The sequence below is a fragment of the Salvelinus fontinalis genome, chromosome 6 (genome assembly GCF_029448725.1).
Source record: "Salvelinus fontinalis isolate EN_2023a chromosome 6, ASM2944872v1, whole genome shotgun sequence".
NCBI lineage: Eukaryota > Metazoa > Chordata > Actinopteri > Salmoniformes > Salmonidae > Salvelinus > Salvelinus fontinalis.
This window is the reverse complement of record NC_074670.1, coordinates 21,577,632-21,599,827: the sequence shown is the minus strand read 5'-3', so window position 1 is coordinate 21,599,827 and position 22,196 is coordinate 21,577,632.

Here is a 22,196-nt window from a genome sequence, read left to right as displayed (position 1 = left end):
GTGAGAGTAATGAGAGTAGTGAGAGTAGTGAGAGTAGTGAGAATGGCGAGAGTAGTGAGAGTAGTGATAGTAGCGATAGTAGTGAGAGCAGTGTGTGGTGAGAGTTCTGATTGTAGTGGGAGTAGTGAGAGTAGTGAGGGTGATCAGAGTAGTGATAGTAGTGTCACGGCTCCTCCTCTGCAGTGCAGGGGGCGGTTTCTCCTGCAGGCAGAGGAGGGTCGTTAGTGATTGGAGCCACCTGGGCTCAGGGTATAAAGCTGTCACTAATCACTCTTGCTCTCTCTCTCTCTCTGCTCCTCCAGGTATGCTCATGATTTGTTTGTTCCTTTTTAGTTTTGCATAGTTTCCACTCAGTCATGTTCACACACACATATTCATGCACCCATGCACTTTACATACACCTTACATTATGATACATCCACACCTCATTCCTATTTCTTAGTTTAAGTTAATAGTTTGCTTAATAATAAAGAACACTTTTGAATTGGCCTATACCTGTTGTTCGTGTCCTCTCATTTGTCACAGGCTATGAGCCGGCTTGTGACAAGTGGGGGCTCGTCCGGGATCGTAGTTAACTTGGGTTAGTTTAGTTTGACAATTTTTTTTGTTTGAGTGGATGTTTTGGTTGGGCCAATTTTTGTTTAAGAGAGAGTTGAGAGCCATGTGTTCTTTTGGTTCAGTTAGCTTGGTAGCTAAGCAATTCACTGTGTGTTTTTCTGGGTTTTGTTCAGGTGGGAGTCCTCTCCTGTTCAGGCATATCAGCAAGTGTCAATAGGAGGCTTGTGGTGTTTTTGTTTTAGGTGGCAGTGAACGTGGGTAGAGCATCCCTTTCCCTTTTCCCCTACATCGGCTCGGGAGCACCTCCGTGGTTATGGGAGGGCCGCCAGTTTCTGGTTGTTTTTTCCACTCCACTGGTTTTGTGTGCATAAAACCCCACCACATGTGACTGCACGAAGACCAGGGCCAGTTAGTTAGTAGTTTTTGGAGGATAGTGGGGTGTGGCTCCTGTCCTTGAACCCAGATTGACAGCAGGTGAGTTGTGTTTTTTTTGAGCATTTGTAATAGTTGTGTTGGTTGAGGAAAATGTCTTCCATTTTGAGTAGTTTTGTTCAAGCTCCTTCAGAGGTAGCCTTAGAGTTGTGTACTAAGGAGCAGTTAATTGAAATTGCTGAACATTATCAGATTGAGATTGTTGATAAAAAAATTAAAGAGACTGTTAAAACTAGCTTAAAGCAGGGTCTTAGGGAAATGGGTGTTTTTGGCGGTCAGTCTGCTAGTAGTGAGGGTGCAAGTTTTCAGGCTAGCCCTTCATTAACTTTTGAGCAGCAGAGGGAACTGTTGCAAATGCAATTAGAGCAAATGCAAATGCAATTAGAGATAGAGCGATTGAAAAATGCTAATAGACCGGAAAGACTACCACAGTTTGATGTTTCACAGAATCTTCATTTGTTGCCTAAATTTGATGAGTCAGATCCAGACACATACTTTACTTTATTTGAGCGTATTGCGGAAGCTAGAGCTTGGTCAGATTTGGACATGACTATGTTGTTGCAATGTGTACTTACAGGTAAAGCACGTGAGGCTTTTGCAGCACTGAGTGTAGCTGACAGTAAAGTTTATGCTAAAGTTAAATCAGCAGTTCTGAAGGTCTACGAGCTTGTGCCAGAGGCATATCGTCAACGTTTTCGTTACAGGAAAAAGTTAGATTCACAAACCTATTCTGAGTTTGTTTGTGATTTGACTTCTGCATTTAATCGTTGGTGTACAGCTTCTGAAGTTAGTACTTTTGAGGGTCTGTCTAATTTGATTGTGTTAGAACAGTTCAAAAATTCTGTTCCTGACCAGGTTGCTACTTACATGAATGAACGTAAAGTTAAGTCTCCAAGTGATGCAGCAATCCTTGCAGATGAGTACAGGCTAACACATAAAAGCCATTTTGAGTCAAACAGTGATATGTACCATAAGAATAACTTTACTCCTAGGAATAGTAGGTCACCTTTTTGGGGGGCATCTTTCCAAAGGCCTCAGCAGAAGTTTGGGTCTGGAGGACTTAAAGCACCGGTTAATGCTAATACCTGTCGCTACTGTTTAGTTGAAGGACATTGGAAGAAAAATTGTCCTCTGCTTAAATCAAAACAGTCAGTTCAAGTTAAACCTGCTGTGATGGCAAGTCCTGTTACAGCCTCTGACCACCAGGGTGAGCTGTGTCAGCCAGTAGTTGAGTTTGATTCTCAGTTTTCCCGCTGTGATTTTTCAGCCTTTATTTCAGATGGTGTAGTGTCCCTGGTAGATGGGAACCAGAATGTTAAAATCAAGATCCTAAGAGACACTGGAGCTTTAGATTCTTTTATTCTGGAATCTGTTTTGCCGTTCTCTAAAGAGTCTGATACTGGCCGTTGTGTAATGGTATGTGGTATGGGTTTAGTTCCATTCTCTTGTCCTTTAAAAAAAATTACCCTAAAATGTGGTCTGATAGAGGGTGATGTAGATGTTGGGGTTAGACCTCAGTTGCCAGTAGAGGGAGTGCACATGATTTTGGGGAATGACTTGGCAGGTAGTAAGGTGTGGGCAGATGGCAAATTAAACATCTGTAAGAAGCAACCTTCAGTGTCCCCTGCAAGGGAATCTCCGGATCAGAACTGTGTGTCTCCTGAGATATTTCCAGTTTGTGCGGTTACCCGCGCAGCCTCTCGTAAGGAGATTGAGAGTAAGCCAGAAAGTCTTGAGTTGCCAGTCAAACTCCAGACAGAACAGTTGACTAGTTCTAGAGATTCATTGATGGCTGAGCAAAAAGCCGATACTACTTTGGCTGATCTGTTTGATAAAGTGGTTCCTGATTCAGTGGTGAGGAATAGTGCTCAGTGTTATTTTCTTCTTGATGGGCTGTTGGTCAGGAAATGGGTTCCACACTATGATAAGGGTTTAGGAGAACCAGTCTTTCAAATAGTTGTACCTACTACTTTGCGAAATAAAGTGTTGCAAACTTCACATGGTGATGTGGCAGGTCATATGGGTGTTCGTAAAACGTATGATCGTATACTTCGTTATTTTTTCTGGCCACGTTTAAAGCGGGATGTATCTCAGTTTATTAAAACTTGTGATACGTGTCAGCGCACAAGCAAGCCAAATCAGGTTGTAAAGCCTGCACCGTTGTATCCAATACCAGCCGTAGGGCAACCTTTTGAGCATCTTATTATCGATTGTGTTGGGCCATTACCAAGGTCCAAGTCAGGTCATAGCTACTTATTAACTGTTATGTGTCAAGCAACCAGATATCCGGCAGCTTTTTCCTTGCGTACCATAACTTCAAAATCAGTAGTTAAAGCTTTAACTCAATTTATTTCAACATTTGGGATTCCAAAAACCATCCAGTCAGATCAGGGGTCTAACTTTACCTCTCATTTATTTGCTCAGGTTCTCAAACAGCTTAAAGTTAAACACAACAAGTCTACTGCGTTCCATGCCCAGAGCCAGGGAGCTTTGGAACGTTTTCATCAAACTTTAAAATCCTTGCTTCGTGCATATTGTACGGAACTGTCTGCCGACTGGGAGGAGGGGTTACCTTGGCTGTTACTAGCTGCTCGTGAAGTAGTGCAGGAAAGCACAGGGTTTAGCCCAAATGACTTAGTGTTTGGCCATAAGGTGCGTGGGCCTTTAGCAGTGTTGCAGGATGGTTGTTTGCCTGAGGAACCACCTCGGAACCTTATTGACTATGTAAATGGTTTTAGGTTGAAGTTGTATAGGGCTGGTGAACTAGCGAAAGAAAAACTAAAATGTTCTCAACGGAAAATGAAACTGAAATATGACGGACAGGCTGAGCTGCGTGAGTTTAGTCCCGGTGATCGGGTACTTGCTCTTCTGCCTCTTGTAAGTTCACCTTTTCAGGCAAAATACTGTGGTCCTTTCACTGTGTTGCGTAAAGTGTCAGATTTGAACTATCTTATTGAAACCCCTAGTCATAGGAAGTCCTCTAAATTATGCCATGTGAACCTGTTAAAATGTTATCACTCCCGTGATCTAAGCAAAGTTGAAGGCACTCCAGCAGTGAGGTCAGTGTTGACTGCTGCCCCAGTCCCTGCATCTTGTGGCTTTAATTTGGTGGAGGGGGGAGAAGAGGAAGTTAAAGTTTCAGATGAGGTCTTACAAGGACGGTTGAAAAACTCCCAGACTTTGCAAAACCTTGGGGTTTTGGTAGATCATTTAGACTCTGAGAAACGTGATGAATTGGTAGCTCTTATTAGAAACTACCCTGTTTTGTTTTCTGACACTCCATCACAAACCCACTTAATTGAACATGATATAGACATCGGAGATGCTAAGCCTATCAAACAGAGATTTTATCGTGTGTCTGAGGAGAAGAGACTAAAACTGGAAACAGAGATGCAGTCTATGTTGGACACAGGTATTGATTTGGCAAAATGTGAGTTTGCCAAAGCTACAGTCACATACCTAGGCAAGGTTGTGGGTCAGGGATTTGTCTGTCCCGTGGAAGCCAAGGTTCAGGCTGTGAGACAGTTCCCACAGCCCTCTACAAAGAAAGAACTGATGCGCTTCCTGGGAATGGCGGGGTACTACCGTGCTTTTTGTAAAAACTTTTCGGTAGTAGTGTCCCCACTGACCAATCTGTTGAAGGCCAAGGCTGAATTTATCTGGTCCACCCAGTGTCAAGAGGCATTTGATGCAGTTAAGACTCTTTTGTGTTTGGCACCTGTGTTGGCAGCACCAAATTTTGGGAAACCTTTCAAATTGCAGGTAGACGCCAGTCAAATCGGTGCTGGGGCTGTGCTTCTCCAGGAGAATGACGACAGGGTTGAGTGTCCAGTCAGTTTCTTCTCCCGAAAATTTAATAAGTATCAGAAAAACTATTCTGTAATTGAAAAGGAGGCTTTAGGTCTCATTTGGGCTTTACAGCACTTCGAGGTCTATGTTGGTTCTGGTTTGATCCCTTTAACTGTGTTCACTGACCACAACCCACTGGTTTTTCTGAGGTCCCTGCAAAACCCCAACCAGCGCCTGATGCGTTGGGCTTTGTTCTTGCAACCATTCAACCTTGATATTAGGCACATTAAGGGTAAGGATAATATCATTGCTGATGCTCTGTCCCGTGCTCCTTTAACCTAGCTTGTACCTTTTCTCTGTTGACCCCTACGGGCTGTCTGTGCCTCTTTCCTCTTAAATTGCTCCCCAGGTACCAGGGCTGCCGAGTTTGAGGGACGGACAGTCGGCTGGGGGACACGGGGCTACTGCTAGGAGCCGGGATTGTTTTTTTTTGTTTATTTGTTTTTGGGGAAATTTGAATTATTTTGATTATGTTGGAGGAAGTTGGGTTGAGGGTGGGACCCTCATTTTAAGGAGGGGGGTGTCACGGCTCCTCCTCTGCAGTGCAGGGGGCGGTTTCTCCTGCAGGCAGAGGAGGGTCGTTAGTGATTGGAGCCACCTGGGCTCAGGGTATAAAGCTGTCACTAATCACTCTTGCTCTCTCTCTCTCTCTGCTCCTCCAGGTATGCTCATGATTTGTTTGTTCCTTTTTAGTTTTGCATAGTTTCCACTCAGTCATGTTCACACACACATATTCATGCACCCATGCACTTTACATACACCTTACATTATGATACATCCACACCTCATTCCTATTTCTTAGTTTAAGTTAATAGTTTGCTTAATAATAAAGAACACTTTTGAATTGGCCTATACCTGTTGTTCGTGTCCTCTCATTTGTCACAGGCTATGAGAGTAGTGATAGTGGTGAGAGTAGTGATAGTCGTGCGAGTAGTGATATTAGTGAGAGTAGTGATAGTAGTGAGAGTAGTGAGAGTAGTGATATTAGTGAGAGTAGTGATCGTAGTGAGAGTAGTGATATTAGTGAGAGCAGTGATAGTGGTGAGAGTAGTGATATTAGTGAGAGTAGTGATAGTGGTGAGAGTAGTGATATTATATCACCTCATCTCGAACCCTTATAGCTCTAACTCGATTCTCAAAATATGTGCTCTAACCACACACACACACACACACTCACTCACACACTCACTCACTCACTCACTCACTCACTCACTCACTCACTCACTCATTCACGCACACGCACACAATGCTAATCAGTATATATCACCTCATCTCCTTCCCCTAAAGGCTATCTCTAACTATGTGTGTGCTCACCCAGACCCAGCTCACCCCTCACCTAGTATTCTATGCATTGGGAGACAACAATCTGTTGCTGGTATGAGGCTGAATGTGCCCACAGAGATATGAAGTTAATTAAACTGCCAATCCCTCTGAGGACTATGACAGTCTCAGGAAACCTGCCTGTGGTCAGGCTAGAAACACATGTATTATGAAGTTAAATTCTGTTGAATGTTGATCATGCTTTTTATGTGAAGTTGAAGCCAAAAAACAACAACAGTGACAGACCAAGACATTAGCTGCATGTTTGTGTAACAGAGCTGGTTAGGTGATGAGTAAATTTGTTTAGGACCTGAAGACTTGCGTTAGCTCCCTGTTAATGCCCTAGGCTTCAGTCCAGCGTGATAACACAGTCTTGTGGCACGCAGAAGCTCAAACCCAGTTGGTCAATTTACTTTAATTTTCACTCATTTAATTTCAGTTGTGAATAACTGCATTCCTCTGAGCACAATCAGAAACTGTTTTCTTTTTTTTTTACCCATGACCCCCTTAAGGATAGCGCCAGGAGGGGGTCAGGGGGAGTGCAAGAAAATCAATGCCGTTAAAAGAATGAACAGTGAAACACAGCGAGAAAATAGCATCAATCTATCAACGTGTCAGTCCTGAAACTGAGACACTGACTGTTTTTACAGCGCATATTGACAAATGCACTCAGTCATTCATGGGGGGAATTGATGAGATGAGAAAACAACGATAAAGTAGCTGGGATGTTGTTGGTCTGCCGAGGGGACTTGTTACGGCTGTCCTCGCTGACAGAAGGTGGGGACCAAAACGCAGAGTGGTTAGTGTTCATTCTTTTAATGAAAATCAACAAAACACTTGAAAATACAAAAACAACCAACGTGACAAAACCGAAACCGTCCTGTGTGGCAACAAAACCTACACAGGAACAAACACCCACAAAACACAAGTGAAACCCTGGCTGCCTAAGTATGATTCTCAATCAGGGACAACGATTGACAGCTGTCTCTGATTGAGAATCATACCAGGCCGAACACATAATCCCAACATAGAAAATCAACCATAGACAAACCACCCAACTCACGCCCTGACCAACTAAAATAAATACAAAACAAAGGAAAACAGGTCAGGAACGTGACAGGACTGGCTGCACAATCACAGTCTGTCACTAAGGCTGCGTTTAGACATGCTAGCCCAATTCTGATCTTTTTTCACTAATTGGTATTTTGATCGATCACATAAGATCTTTTCACGTCAGATCTTTTTCAGAGCTGATCTGATTGGTCAAAATACCAATTAGTGGAAAACAATATCAGAATTGGGCTGCTTGGCTAAATGCAGCCTACGTCTTTCTGTTAAAGCTGATGAATACTGATGAGGGCAACATGCTAACATGTGTTGGTTTCGTCAATAAATAACTAGTACTTCGTACTAAGTCAAGACTTCCATTGTTTGACTTCAATGAGTTGAACATTTACTGTCTTTCAGTATTGTAGACTTGACAACTCATGATGTAAATAGAACTTTCTGAAGGAATGTGGTTGATTGATTGATTGACTGATTGATTGGTTGATTGGTTGATTGGTTGATTGTTGATTGGTTGGTTGATTGATTGGTTGCTGGGTTGCTGGGTTGATTGGTCGATTGGTCAATTGGATGATTGGATGATTGGATGATTGGTTGGTTGATTGATTGGTTGGTTGATTAATCGAACGATAAAAGAAGCAACATACATAAAGCAACGTCAGAAACAGAGCCAGAAGCAGAAAGATAATGGCTTCAACAAAATGATGATGAGAAGTTGAAATCAAATTATTGTGGTAACCGTGTCTCTAGTCATGAATCGATGAATTCCACTGTGTTCAATTATACCATATGACTTGTGTGATGGGAAATTACCGCTGCATACAATGTACTGTAAATCTCATCATTCCAACATAATCAAGCCATGAAATTGCATAAACAATAAGGCAGCTGACTATGTATAGTAATTTCACAAATCGTTCCACACAGATAAAGAATGTATAGACAGAGCATGTACCACCATAGAAATATAATTTCCAGAACAGACATCGACGTTCAAGTCAATGTGCCATGATATGTAATTCTGTTTCTATGTGGACCACTCCACATTCATTTAGCCTTTGAAGATGAAATATCAACCATTAAATGTAGAACTTGCAGAGTTTTAATGACAGTACATAAAAACCAAGGTTGCTCTCTACCAAAAGTATCATTAAATAAATATTGCTGTTACTTTTGGTGTGCTGTTCAGCCTTGTGTAGATCGATGTTTTAATTTATTTTAACAATTTGGTGTTGGTGAGGGAAATGAGTAACAGTCACAGTGCAAAGTTTCTTATGAACCTGTTCCCAAACTGCTGAGCTTCAATACTTAAAATACTATTCAAAACACAGATGCATGTTGTGTTGTAGCACTTCTCCTCCTCCCTCCTCCTCCCTCCTCCTCCTCCTCCCTCCACCCTCCTCCCCAACATGCCCCTCTCACTCTTCTCCACCCTCGTCATGCATCTCTCCCTGTCCTCCACCCTCCTCCCCATCATGCCCCTCTCACTCTCCTCCACCCTCGTCATGCATCTCTCCCTGTCCTCCACCCTCCTCCCCATCATGCCCCTCTCACTCTCCTCCACCCTCGTCATGCATCTCTCCCTGTCCTCCACCATCCTCCCTCATCATACCCCTCTCCCTTTCCTCCTCCTCCCTCCTCCTCCCTCCTCCTCCACCCTCCACCTCCCTCATCATGCCCTTCTCCCTCTCCTCCACCCTCATCATTGCATCTCTCCCTCTCCTCCACCCTCATCATGCATCTCTCCCTCTCCTCCACCCTCATCATGCATATCTCCTTCTCCTCCACCCTCCTCCCCATCATACCCCTCTCCCTCCTCCTCCACCCTCCACCTCCCTCATCATGCCCCTCTCCCTCTCCTCCACCCTCATCATGTATCTCTCCCTTTCCTCCACCCTCCTCCCCATCATGCCCCTCTCACTCTCCTCCACCCTCATCATGCATCTCTCCCTTTCCTCCACCCTCCTCCCCATCATGCCCCTCTCCCTCTCCTCCACCCTCATCATGTATCTCTCCCTCTCCTCCACCCTCCTCCCCATCATGCCCCTCTCCCTCTCCTCCACCCTCATCATGCATCTCTCCCTCTCCTCCACCCTCATCATGTATCTCTCCCTCTCCTCCACCCTCATCATGCCCCTCTCCCTCTCCTCCACCCTCATCATGTATCTCTCCCTCTCCTCCACCCTCCTCCCCATCATGCCCCTCTCCCTCTCCTCCACCCTCATCATGCATCTCTCCCTCTCCTCCACCCTCATCATGTATCTCTCCCTCTCCTCCACCCTCATCATGCCCCTCTCCCTCTCCTCCACCCTCATCATGTATCTCTCCCTCTCCTCCACCCCCCTCCCCATCATGCCCCTCTCCCTCTCCTCCACCCTCATCATGCATCTCTCCCTCTCCTCCACCCTCATCATGTATCTCTCCCTCTCCTCCACCCTCATCATGTATCTCTTCCTCTCCTCCACCCTCATCATGCATCTCTCCCTCTCTCCCACCCTCATCATGTATCTCTCCCTCTCCTCCACCCTCATCATGTATCTCTCCCTCTCCTCCACCCTCATCATGTATCTCTCCCTCTCCTCCACCCTCCTCCCCATCATGCCCCTCTCCCTCTCCTCCACCCTCATCATGCATCTCTCCCTCTCCTCCACCCTCATCATGTATCTCTCCCTCTCCTCCACCCTCATCATGTATCTCTCCCTCTCCTCCACCCTCCTCCCCATCATGCCCCTCTCCCTCTACTCCACCCTCATCATGTATTTCTCCCTCTCCTCCACCCTCCTCCCCATCATGCCCCTCTCCCTCTCCTCCACCCTCATCATGCCCCTCTTCCTCTCCTCCACCCTCCACCTTCCCTCACCATGTCCCTCTCCGTCTCTCTTTCCTAGCTCCCCCTGAGATGTGTACTGTTCCAGGGAATGGGAAGGGAATACAGCTGCTTCTGCTTCCACATCTTCCATCTACAAACGCCTCCCCCCTGCCTCCCCCTGCCTCCCTCCCGCCTTCTCCCTGCCTACCCATCTCCACTTGCCTCCCTCCTGCCTCCCACTGCCTCCCCCTGGCTCCTCCCTGCCTCCCCACAGGCTTCCTTAAAAGCTATCTTTAATAGGATTTGATGCCTGGGGCAGGGAGGCTGGGATGCAGGAAGGCACAATGGGTTGTTTGTACAAAGGTGAGATGTTTGTTTCAGGATGATATGCACGCTACCTCCAGGGGGGAGAAAGCCAACATACCAGCTGCTCTGACAATAACCTAGCTGTCGTCTCTGTACTGGATTCAGTTGTCTGGATGGTGAAAACCAAGTGGGAATTTGACACACAGTCAATTGATAGGTGTAATAACATTATCCATAGGCTACTGCACTGTTATAGGTCTATAGGTGTTTAACACAACAACTATTTTATAGTTGATATACAGTATCAGGATAAAGGTAAGACCCAGATGCAGACTGTGTCGAAGTAACAATGTTTATTACAGCAACAAGGGCAAAGGTACAGGACGGCAGCAGGCTCAGGATCAGGGGCAGGCAGAGTGGTCAGGCAGGTGGGCTCAGAGTTAGGACAGGCAAGGTTTAAAACCAGGAGGACGAGAAAAGAGAGACTGGGAGAAAAGCATGAGCAGATACAAAAAACAGTATTTGACTTGGCAAACAAGACGAACTGGCAACAGACAAACGGAGAACACAGGTATAAATACACAGGGGAAAACAGGGAAGATGGGCGACACCTGGAGGGGGTGGAGACAAGCACACAGACAGGTGAAACAGATCAGGGTGTGACAGTACAGTATGTTGTATCATGGTCCTCGTTCATGCTCCCCAGCAGGGCATATTGCACAATATCATTGAACCTTTTTGAAGCTCTCAAGTATCCCTAAACCTCTATGACGTGTTGTCATATATAACGTCAATGACTTCTTGACCTCGATAGTGGTGATAATGTCGGTTATTTTGTCAATTGGATTCAATACAGCAATTTCCTGAATGGACACAGGGACATGTTTCCTTGTGTAATGGGTGTGGTGACGCCATGAGTAATGCACGAGCAACCGGTGGATTGGAAAGACATACTTGACCTTTTTGACAGCATTGTCAGAACGTTTCCCTGGTGCTGTAATCACATAAGATGAGGTCAGTGATGCCGGGAGCGTCATGCGGTGGCCAATCATGTCTGAACAGAGTTCACAGGGAGGTGAAACGGCTAATAATCGCCCCAGGCTAACTCCAGCTAGGCTAACTCCTCTAACGCCCTCCCTGCTGGGACTGACTGACTGACGCTGGCTGGACACACACACAGACACACACTGGACACATGCGTTGAACAAACTCACTGGACACACACACTGGACACACACACACATGCATGCTGGACAAACACCCATACATGCTGGACAAACACACGCTGGACACACACACACGCTGGACACACACGCTAGACACACACATGCTGGACACACACACGCTGGACACACACACACGCTGGACACACACGCTAGACACACACATGCTGGACACACGCTGGACACACAAACATGCTGGACCCACACATACATGCTGGACACACGCACGTGTTGGACACACACATATACTGGACACACACACACACACACACACACACACTGGACACACTTAAACTCCCACCAGACAATAACAAGAGTGGATCCAAGAGTGGATCCTGCCATTGATTTCATGTGTGTGTCCAGGGCTGGTGTGTGTCTAGGTTTTCATCTGAGGGATGGAGACTTTCAGAGAGAAGACACACTGTGGTTCTGACTAAAGAGATATAGAGGGAAGAGATAGGCAGGTGTGTGTGTGTGTGTGTGTGTGTGTGTGTGTGTGTGTGTGTGTGTGTGTGTGTGTGTGTGTGTGTGTGTGTGTGTGTGTGTGTGTGTGTGTGTGCGTGCGCGAGCGTGTGCGCGAGCGTGTGCGCGAGCGCGTGCGCGTGTGTGTGTGTAAGGTGTTTGGGGTGAGCCGTAGCCATTCAACTGTGTCCATTCTCCCAAAAATGAATGTTTTTAGTTATTCAACTGTAGATGATATATTGTACCTTCAGCAGTCTCTCTTTCTCTGTCTTTGTGTCTTTCTCCCTCCTGCTGTTAGTAGGAGGTACAGCAGTAACACAATGGCATTTTCATTGTGAACCTATAACTTTATATTCACATCATTTCAAAGGAAGAACTTTTGACATTCACTGGCGAATTACTGGCTCCATCTATGAAGAGTGAGAGTGGTTTCATGTCTCCAGTCCATACAGCAGGCTGAGAAGGCCTCAGCCTTTCAATAATAGAAATGCATTATGTATGTTTTATGAATTTGTTATGAAGGCCTTATGTACAGTAGGTACCCGTCAAATAAAATGTTGCCAGAGCTACAATATTCACTGGGGATGCGTCCTATAAACGGTCCCTTGTGTAGTGTATGCTTGCTGCTGCTGGTAGACGAGGGGTTAAGAGGGATGTATCCCCCCTCCCTCCCTCTCTCTGATGTGGCACCAACGGTCTTCACTGAATGAGCCTAGTGTCCTGCTTTGTGCCCACCATCCCCTAAATCTTGGTGCTGTCAGGGCTGCTTGGAGAGGAGACTGTACCGCCTGGGCTGCTGGAGGAGACCCAGCCTTAGTCCCTGTCTCTGGCTTTATCTCTCTGACACGCCTGGTCTCTATGTGTGTGTGTGTCTGTGTGTCTGTGTCTGTGTCTGTGTCTGTGTCTGTGTCTGTGTCTGTGTCTGTGTCTGTGTCTGTGTCTGTGTGTGTGTGTGTGTGTGTGTGTGTGTGTGTGTGTGTGTGTGTGTGTGTGTGTGTGTGTGTGTGTGTGTGTGTGTGTGTGTGTGTGTGTGTGTGTGTGTGTGTGTGTATATATAGCTGGATATAAGGATGTGCCTGTCTCTGGGTTATAACCAGCACATCAGTGCCACCAGTTGTCAGTAGGTTGTTACTACAGTAATACAGCTGAGGTCTGAGGTGAGGCTGCTCTGCTCTCTCTTCTCAGCCCACGTATCAGCGCAGCACACTGGGATCCGTCTCACAGCCCCTCTGCTTCTGCCGTGGAGAGGAGATTAGCAGAATGTGTCTCTTTCTTTCTCTCCCTATGTCTCTCCCTCTGTCTCTCCATCCATTGCTCTCACTCTCTTTCTCCATTGCACGCTCCTAAAACGCATGACTTCCCTCCCAGTCACAGGGTGCTTTCGTCCAGTCATCCACACTTCCCCTTGTAGCTAAGAAGCTTGTTTTCCAAAATAACTGCTGCCCTTTCTTAAAGTGGTGGTGCGGAACTTCTTTGGACTCAATGGGATTTTAACAATGGACAGACAGCCTGAAAAACAAAGTACATACATTGAATTTTGTACCACTCTCAAGAGACAACACTCTAAAAATGTATGAATTTCCATTTCCATGGCTGTTTAGAGTGTGTACTCATGGCTAGCATCTATTACTGTAAATATGTATATACAGTATTCCCGAATATTTCTCAGACTGTTCTAAGACTGCAAAAAACAACATGTTTACGCTTCTTCAAGAACTGGCTTCCCAGATGGAGGTCTCTTGGAGTCTGTTCATGTGTGGTCAGGTGAGGGTTAACAGAGAGGTCAGGTCAGGGGTTAACTCTGTAAGATTAGAAATCCTCTCCTGGGGCCTCATTTATAACATGTGTGTCCATTTTGCACTAATTATCTGCGTGCGCCATTTCTGAAAAGACTGCACATGCACAAAAAGGATGAGATTTATGTGCTCATTATTTTGTTGCGCCAGCACACCATACAAGCACATGTTTCCCATTATAAATCAGACCTGTTGTACAACTGAGTGCGCGTGAACAAGCATGATAACTGAATAATGCCCATCATTCACCTTTTCTGGTGACAATAACACCCTTGTGTGCTGTATACTTTGGAAGTATTGGAATTAGGCCAAGACAGTACATCTAAAAGAAATATCAATGGCCAACTTGATTCCTGTCTTTGGAAGTGTTGGCAGAATGTTGTATTTTTTTGCAGTGACATGTTCTGTATCTGACCATTTCTGAAAAACACTCAAGAAATGAAAATTGTAGTGGACCTGTAAAACGATCATTTTAATTCAATAATGTCATGCATTTACTTTCTCCTAAACCTAAATATACTGCACTACCCATGAATTCTGAAACATTTTCTACACTAAGACAGTGGTAGTCTACACACTTTAAATTCAACTGTATGTAATAAACTGCACTCCCTTTTGGATACATAGAGCAAACCCTTGGAATTATAATAGCCTGTCCAATAAGCTCAGTTAAATGAGATGTGCTCATGGTAATTTGTTGTATGGCTACTTCAGGAATATGAACTCATCATGGCCAGAAAAGGTGCAATGGTTACAATTTGTATTTGTATTTATTAAGGATCCCAATTACTTCCTGCCAAGGCAGCAGCTACTCTTCCTGGGGTCCAGCATAATTAAGGCAGTTATATACAATTTTAAATATTACATGACATTACATTTCATAACACTTTACCCAATACATTTAGTGTGTTCCCTCAGGCCACTACTCCACTATCACATATTTACAATACAACATCCATGTGTATGTGTGTGTACAGTGCATGTCTTAACATGTGTATGTGTGTCTGTGCCTGTGTGTCTCTTCACAGTCCCCGCAGTTCCATAAAGTTTATTGCTATCTGTTTTCTTATCTGATTCTACGGCTTGCATCTAGGCTACGGGAGAAATTTGACATGACAGTATTCAGACGTAGCTTACAAACGTCAATGGAAAAGGTGAACAGTCTGTTCTGCCACTAAACTGCGCTTCGGAAAGGATGTTATAGAGCAAAATATTTTAAATACCGCTAGCTTATCTATTTACTACCGTGAAGTCTTCCCAATGAAATGATGGGATGAATGGTAGCCTATCCTAACTTGTTGTAGGCACATAGGCTATTTCACGAGTATGAAACCACCACAGTTAGAACATGTATCCTGCAATGATCATGAAAATATATATTTTTTTTAGAATGCAAAGATAAAATAATGGATTTTTGCTCTTCTCACTAACATCAAATGATGGCATCTTCTTATTATATTTAGTCAACCGTTTTTTTGTTATGAATAAGTCATCATAAGGCTACTAGGCTACCCAAGGCTACTAGGCTACTTCTTGCAACGCAATACTCCAACCACTAGAAACTGTGCGTACACGTGTGTCTAAAGTCTACGGGAGGAGAAGTACATTCTCACATCAAGTTCAGTCTTTATAAATGCCAACTTTTGTGTGAAAACTGCCGCACGCATGTTTTGTGGCATATTTTGTGCGTATGGCAACGTTTAGAAATGAGGCCCCTGGTGTATGGATGAAGGAATGTATTCTCTCCGGATTCCTCTTACATCAATGTGTGTCTGTCTGTGGAAGCCTGTCTCTCTCTCCCTCTCTTTTCCTTGGTTGCCTTTCACTCAGTCTCTCTCTCCATCTATTTCTATGTCTACTATGTCTCTCTGTCTGTACTAGCTTGATAGCATTGCTCTATTTCTGTGTTACTCTATCTGTCTCATTTCTCTGAGTGCCTTTCTGTTTGTCCACAACAGATGTTATCCATCTTTCTAACCTGGTGTCATGTGTCTTCCTGTTCCTCTCATATACAGTGTGTGACAAAGAGAGAGAGCACTCATAATGGAACGGAAATCATATAGACGGAGGTATGGTGAAAGAAAGAGAAAGGGGCCGAGAGAGGAGAGAGAGAGTGTGTGTGAGAGAGTGAGCGAGAGAGCGAGAGAGAGCAAGAGAGAGCGAGAGAGAGCGAGAGAGAGCGAGAGAGAGAGAGCGAGAGAGAGAGAGAGAGAGAGAGAGAGAGAGGGAAATAATTGAAGGAGAGCTAGTGGTGAGGAGGGTCAGTGGAGCGGCAGCAGCAGATGTAACCTTGTCTTTGTCCTTGTGTCTCTGGTAAGAAACAGGAAGCCCTCGCTAGCGTAACGTTGCTCACACCATAAGGTGCACCTTTTGCAATGCAGAAGCTGGGAAACACAGATTGCCAATCCATGTTTGAAATGTCAGGAAATCCATATCGATGAGAGAGAGTGCAGTGAGTGTCCTCTCTCTCTTCCACTTGACATTGTGTGTAAAGCTGTGAAAGGGTGGAGGAAACATCTCTAAAATGATGTAATATGTTGTTGTTGTTGTTGTTGAGTATTAGGCGCTCTCTTATTTTCATGTGAGCTCATAATGCAGTGTATTTGTGTTCTTTGTCTTGGCACAAACATACATTGGCAAAAAAAGTCTAAAAAGACATTTAATTTCAAGTAATTACGTGTAATTCCTTTGGTTTCCCCACTAAAAGGTTGGGATATTGTTAATGCAGACCTGTTCAGTTCAGATGGAGTAGGGCTCAATGTAGAGCTCACTTCACTTTAGCAGCAGTGGCCTTGTCATTCATGCCAATAAAGCTTAAATCTGAGCAAAACAGAGCGGGGGTGGGAGAGAGGGAGAGAGAAAAAAAGAGAGAGAAACACAGAGATAGAGATAGAGAGAGAGAGAGGCGAGAGAGAGAGAGAGAGAGAGAGAGAGAGAGAGAGAGAGAGAGAGAGAGAGAGAGAGAGAGAGAGAGAGAGAGAGAGAGAGAGAGAGAGAGATGCATTTGGGTGTTATGTCTCTCCCGGGTCAGAACTTTTATTAGGAGGAATGACAGTCAATGTCCCTCGGCTGGGTCTTATTTTCAAGATTATTATTTTGAACATTAACACATTAAACTCTGGCATATGGGACATTGGTCGGAACTATATTGAGTGGAAAGAAAGTCTCTAAGGACTGGTTGCTTAACAGAACAGAGCTGGATAAAGTCGCTACCTGTTAGACACACAAAAAAATGCTAACAATAACAGATTAAATTAAGTTTGGCCAGAGATCTGTGGAATAGGTTTATAGTATTTATTACAACACAATACAATGTCATATTATCAATCTACAACATGGGCCTGGGAGACTCACAGGGATATTGGTATACACAGTACTCCACCAATTATCAATTCTTCTACTTCATACTTCTTGTATTCCCCATGTTTTTTAAAACATACATGCACTGTCATTTAAATGTATAATCCTTAGTTGCTGCAGTGCTTTCAGAAAGTATTCACACCTCTTGACTTTTTTGTTGTGTTACAGCCTGAGATTTTGTGTCACTTGCCTACAAACGTTATCCCATAACGTAAAAGTGGAATGATTGTTTCTAAATGTGTACAAATTCATTAAAACTGAAAAGCTGAAATGTCTCAAGCCAATAAGTATTCAACCCCTTTGTTATGGCAAGCCTGAATATGTTAATGAATACAAATATGATTAACAAGTCACATAATAAGTTGCATGGACTCACACTGTGTAATAATAGTGTTTAACATGATTTTTGAATGACTATCTCATCTCTGTACCCCACACATACAATGATCTGTAAGGTCCCTCAGTCGAACAGGGAATTTTAAACACAGATTCAACCACAACGACCAGGGAGGTTTTCCAATGCCTCGCAAAGAAGGGCACCTATTGGTAGATGGATAAAAACAAAGATACAAAGATACATGCATCCTTCCTAACTGCCGGAGAGGAAGGAAACTGCTCAGGGATTTCATCATGAAAACAATGGTGACTTTAAAATAGTTACAGAATTTAATGGCTGCAATAGGAGAAAACAAAATACAAAGTGTCCTGAATACAAAGCGCTATGTTTGGGGCAAATCCAACACAACACATCACTGAGTACCACTCTTCATATTTTTAAGCATGGTGGTGGCTGCATCATGTTATGGATATGCTTGTCATCGGCAAGGAGAAGGGAGGTTTTTTTAGGATTAAAGAAACTGAATAGAGCTTTCCATCAGACACTGGGAGACAAATTCACCTTTCAGCAGGACAACAACGCAAAATACAAGGCCAAATATACACTGGAGTCCACTTGAAAATCTATGTCAAGACTTGAAAATGGCTGTTTAGCAATGATCAACCACCAAGATGACAGAGCTTGAAGACTTTTTGAAAGTATAGTGTGCAAATATTGTACAATCCAGGTGTGTGAAGCTCTTAGAGACTTACCCAGAAATACTCACATCTGTAATCGCTGCCAAAGGGGATTCTAACATGTATTTACTTAGGGGTGTGAATACTTATGTAAATGAGGCATTTCTCTATTTCTTTTTTAATACATTTGTAAAATCATTATGGGGTTTTGTGTGTAGATGGGTGAGAACAAATATCAATTTAATCCATTTTGAATTCCGGGTGTAACACAACAAAATGTGGAATAAGTCAATGAGTATGAAAACTTTCAGAAAGCACTGTACACGCATTTTTGGTATGGAAAACCATGATATACCCATTGATTCTTGAAGAATATAACTTATAAATGCCTCATGAGCTAAGTTCAGCTGTCTTTTTACCAAAACAGAGATGGGTTGATACGCTTTATTATTGTTTCAATTAAGGACTCTAGCTTCAAGGTTTAAACCCCGCAATGTTTTCTCTCTGCCTCATGACAAAATGTGTAGAATTTCAGGAAATTAGCTTGAAAATTGAAAAATCTTCTCTCCGAGGTCAAGAGGCGGGCCTTTACTATATTTGTTCCAATTGCCCAAGACTTGGTTAATTTGGTCATGCAATGCCAAAGTCATAGTAAAACTTCTTGTATGTATTTTTATGAAGTGTATGTATTTTTATGAAACGAGTGCATTACAACGGAACGACTTGATTAGTGTAGTGTTAGCTGGCTACACAGTTGTCTTTGCTATCTTTGATTTGTTTGATCTTAGCTAGCTACTTAGCTGGCTACATAGCCGTCTTTGTATCAAAGATAATTGTGTAGTTATTGAGGTTCGCTGAGGTTCGCTAGCCAGGTATTCCCGTCCTAACGTAACGTAACGTAACGGAGTCAACCCTGCTAGCTAGCCAGCTAGCCACCGATTAGCAGCACTGTAGAAACGATTACATTACAACGGAACGACTTGATTAGTGTAGTGTTAGCTAGCTACATAGTTGTCTTTGCTATCTTTGTATCTAAGATAATTGTGTAGCTTTGAGTAATTATCGGTTAGCTAGCCAGCTATTTTCGCCTGCCGCGCTGCCGTCCTCCTACCTAGCCAACACTGCTAGCTAACACTGCTAGCTAGCCAACTTCTACCGAATAGCAGCACTGTAGAAACTTACGTTACAACGGAACGACTTGATTAGCGTAGTGTTAGCTAGTTGTCTTTGCTGTCCTTGTATCCAAGATAATTGTGTAGTTTAGAGAAATTGTCGAGGTTACCTAGCCAGCTTCACTTTCAACAACGCAGCCACTGCTAGCCAGCCTACTTCACCAGCCAGCAGTACTATATCATTTTAGTCAATAAGATCTTTTATTTTATTTTTTTGCAACGTAAGCTTAACTTTCTGAACATTCGAGACGTGTAGTCCACTTGTCATTCTAATCTCCTTTGCATTAGCGTAGCCTCTTCTGTAGCCTGTCAACTATGTGTCTGTCTATCCCTGTTCTCTCCTCTCTGCACAGACCATACAAACGCTTCACACCGCGTGGCCGCGGCCACCCTAACCTGGTGGTCCCAGCCCGCACGACCCACGTGGAGTTCCAGGTCTCCGGTAGCCTCTGGAACTGCCGATCTGCGGCCAACAAGGCAGAGCTCATCTCAGCCTATGCGTCCCTCCAGTCCCTCGACTTCTTGGCACTGACGGAAACATGGCTCACCACAGATAACACTGCTACTCCTACTGCTCTCTCTTCGTCTGCCCACGTGTTCTCGCAAACCCAGAGAGCTTCTGGTCAGCGGGGTGGTGGCACCCGGATCCTCATCTCTCCCAAGTGGTCATTCTCTCTTTCTCCCCTTACCCATCTGTCTATCGCCTCCTTTGAATTCCATGCTGTCACAGTTACCAGCCCTTTCAAGCTTAACATCCTTATCATTTATCGCCCTCCAGGTTCCCTCGGAGAGTTCATCAATGAGCTTGATGCCTTAACCTGTTGGGGATGGGGGCGCTGTTTAGACTATTTATGCTAATGTGGCTAATTTTTTAAACGGCTTCCCACAAAATCCTTGATCGTACAATATGCATATTATTATTATTATTGGATAGAAAACAGTCTATAGTTTCTATAGGAGTTGAAATTTTGTCTCTAAGTGGAACAGAGCCCATTCTACAGCAATTTCCCTGACATGGAGTCAGACTTGAGAAATGTTGGCCACTTTTCTGAAGTCAGTTAAAAGGGCACTGTCGTTGCTATGACTATACGGACACTTCTTACGTCTTCCCCTGGATGCCTTTACGTGATGACGATTCCAACGGGCTCGATTGCGCGTTCACAGGCCCTACAAATGAAAAAACTCTGAAGCTAGTCATTCTTTGGGAGCTGCGTAACGCGCGTGGAAGACACCGACCCTCTCCTGTTCCAAGCGTTAGTTTAGCCTGTTATATTTCTCCGGTCATCTTTTCACTCGTTATAGGAGTTACAAACATCATAAAGTAGTTAATTTAAAGCGTTTTATAGCAATTTATATCCGTTTAGTGCGATTTTGGGACATTTATTTTTGCAACGATGTGAAAAGTTGGGCACGCTTTTCAGTTCATCCCGAACGTAGTTGACATTTCCACATGGCAAGAGGACAGCTTTCCACCAAAAGACGATTTCTCCCAAGAAAGGATCCTTTGCCCAAGATACTGATGGAAGAACAGCTCAAGGTAGGACATTTTTATTATGATAAATCGTGTTTCTGTCGAAACATTTTAGTGGCTTAGGACGCCATGTTTTTTGACGTAGCTTCGCTTGGCGCAAACTGTATTGAAAAGTAAGGATAAATTAAAAAATGTAATAACGCAATTGTATTAAGAATTAAATTGTCTATCAATCCCTGTCCACCCTATATTTTTTAGTCACGTTTATGAGTATTTATGTATAAGAGTAGATCACTGTCTAAGTGGCGCAAGGACATTTTCTGACCAGCTGAGCTACATTTCACATTGTCTAACCATGATTTTGGTGGCTAAATATAAACATTTTCGATCAAACTGTATATGCATGTTGTAATGTGATGTTACAGGAGTGTCATCGGAAGAATTCTGAGAAGGTTAGTGAAAAAATTAATATCTTTTGGCGATGTTGACTTTTATCGCTCACTTTGGCTAGAATCAATGCTGGGCTGCTAATTGCTATGTGCTAAGCTAATATAACGATTTATTGTGTTTTCGCTGTAAGACACTTAGAAAATCTGAAATATTGTCTGTATTCACAGGATCTGTGTCTTTCGATTCGTGTATGCTGTGTATTTTTACGAAATGTTTGATGATTAGTAGTTAGGTAAACACGTTGCTCATTGTAATTATTCTAGTCCATTTGTGATGGTGGGTGCAATTGTAAACTATGCCATATACCTGAAATATGCACTTTTTTCTAACAAAACCTATCCCATACCATAAATATGTTATCAGACTGTCATCTAATGAGTTTTTTTGTTGGTTAGGGGCTATAAATATCTTAGTTTAGCCGAATTGGTGATGGCTACTGGTGTTGGTGGACAAATAAAAGATGGTGGATTATGCTAATGTGTTTTTAGGTAATAGATGTACATCTTTACATATTGTGTCTTCCCTGTAAAACATTTTAAAAATCGGAAATGTTGACTGGATTCATAAGATCTGTGTCTTTCATTAGCTGTATTGGACTTTAATGTGTGAAAGTTAAATATTTTAAAAAAATATTTTTTTTGAATTTCGCGGCACTGGTTTTTCAGTGGGGGGGGGGGGGGTGTGCCGCTAGCGCCACGCTGATCCTAGACAGGCTAGAATAATTACAATGAGCAACGTGTTTACCTAACTACTAATCATCAAACATTTCGTAAAAATACACAGCATACACGAATCGAAAGACACAGATCCTGTGAATACAGACAATATTTCAGATTTTCTAAGTGTCTTACAGCGAAAACACAATAAATCGTTATATTAGCTTAGCACATAGCAATTAGCAGCCCAGCA